Genomic DNA, 2295 nt, shown 5'->3' on the forward strand with positions numbered 1-2295 from the left:
CAGGACACAGCAAGGACTGACAACAGCGTCAGCCCTGGGGAACTGCTTTATGGAGGTGGCTGTGAAGGACTGACCCTTGTCTGCCAACATCCTTTATGTGGGTCTTCAAGGCTTTACTCTGGAGGATGGGGGCACGAGAGGGATTTGCCTCCTCCTAAGAACACAGCCATATACTAACCCACCTACTCCTCCCACTTCAAAAAAAGCCTGGAGAGGGAAATATCAGCCAATCTTCTGGTTTTGGTCCCACCACTTTGAACCTGATGGAATTACAGGAAGTGAAAAACCTGGCTCCTGGGAGGAAGTTTATAAACAGACTATGTAAACATAAACACATACAAAAGCCCAGTCCTCTTACAAATAAATAAATAACTGCATTGCTTCAGTTACATGCTAGCAGGAATCTAACCTCTCACAGCCCACTGCCATGGAATAAACCTTACACCAAAGAAAGCTCACCCGATACAGACGCTTTGCCCTGGTGTATAAATGACATACAATGTGGCACCTCTCTAGCACTCTGTGGCACAACCATATCCATCGCCGAGTCCTCTAGGACAGCTTGAAACATTTCACACATTTCAAGGAGGATGCCCCAAGGTGCAGAAAGCCTTCTGCTGCCAGAGAGGCTCCCCTGCCCCCCCTGCCCTCGGCCAGCAGAGAGGAGAGAGAGGTTCACTCCTTGCTCTCCCCACCGTTGCACTGCAGCAATCCCCCCTCGCGGGGGCAGGTGCAGGTTTGGGTGCCCCGGGTGGTGACAGTGCCGGCGGGCACAGCCATCTCCTCCTCATCGTAGCAGACGCAGCGTGGGCAGCCGTCAGCCACGGGGCTGCCCACGGCCCGGCAGGTGGAGGGCAGGCGGGGGCACAGTGGGGCGCAGGTGATGTCCCCACTGGGCTGGCAGGTACAGAGCTTGCGGGCAAAGTCAATGTAGAAGGAGCGGCCAGCGGGAACATGGCCATTGGCGAAGCCTTGTATCTCACAGTCGCTCTCCAGGTAGGGGGGGCAGGCACAGGGCGGTGGGCAGGGGGGGCAGCAGCCCCCAGCAGCGGTGGTGGTCGTCTCCTTCACATCCCTCTCGGAGCACGGGGTGCAGGCAGTGGGGTCACATGTGGGTTTTGGGGCTGCACTGCAGAGCAGGAGGCAGGCGAGCGACAGGTGAAGGATGCCAGCGAGAGCCATGCTTCTGGGGAGAGAAAGGGGGAGATAGACACAGGCATCACGCGGGGCATGGGCACACCCAATCCCCAAGGTCTGGACCCCCCTGAGGACTCAAGCAAGTGGGACACTGCCACCTCTCCCCGACATGCCCTTTAGCTGTAGGTTTGCTCATCTGCAGCTTGCTGGGACCAGGGTGGTTTGTTCTAAAGCAAAAATCTTATGCCCGAAAGCTCATCCTGGCTTGACTGAGGTGTCCTCCACCCACCAAGCATTCAAACGGCTGCAATGTGGGCACTGGGACAGCAAAGTTCACATCGCAGGACACACCAGGCTTTGGCATGGTTGCCCTGGGCAGCAAATGGCTCTTGTTCACCCCTATATTGATGTTAGTAATTTAAGTTTCAGTGACTAATTGTTCCTGGGAGGTGTTTGGGCACGGACATATGAAGGGCTCAAAGAAGCACCGTTTGCTTTGGTGGCTCGTCCTGCGGCTGCTACTGCAGCTGGGCCCCTGCTTCTCCGCAGACGAGGGCTGGGTGTCAGCCCCTCACGCTTTGCCATTCCCCACCTGGCAGCATTTCAAATGTTTCAACATTTCTTTAGACAAAAATATTTCCAAATTGCGTAACTAGAAAGAAAAAACTCAAAAGCATGAACTCCATCTGACTTCAGTTTGAAAAAAAGAAAGACTTTATAGCTTTCTTGTTTTTAAAGCAAACTCTTCCTTGTTTAAGTTATTGGTAACTGCTTCATCCTTGCAGTAAACTACTGTTCTGCCCCTTCATTTCATTCACACATTTTAATCTACCCGTTACTTTACCACCTTCCCAGCAGACTGATGGCTGTGCTGAGCGGCAGGAGCCCAGACCCCCCCGCCCCCTGCACAAAGGCTGCCGCTGGGCGAGGATCTCCCTTCTGCACCCCCAGCTGCCCGGTCCCCTGGGCTTCAGGCACAGACAGGGCAGGGCATGCCGGCAGACACCGTGAAGCCAATGCTTTTGCACACCCCAATCTCTCTCCAACCCCAGCACCCCCATTCCGTGCCGAAACCTCTGACCCCACCTAGCAATGGAATCAGGTTTCCTATTCCCTGCAAAACCGCAACATCGAGCTGGTCACAGAGTGGCTGGAGCA

The sequence above is a fragment of the Pterocles gutturalis genome, unplaced genomic scaffold (assembly GCF_000699245.1).
Source record: "Pterocles gutturalis isolate BGI_N339 unplaced genomic scaffold, ASM69924v1 scaffold42128, whole genome shotgun sequence".
Taxonomy (NCBI): domain Eukaryota; kingdom Metazoa; phylum Chordata; class Aves; order Pterocliformes; family Pteroclidae; genus Pterocles; species Pterocles gutturalis.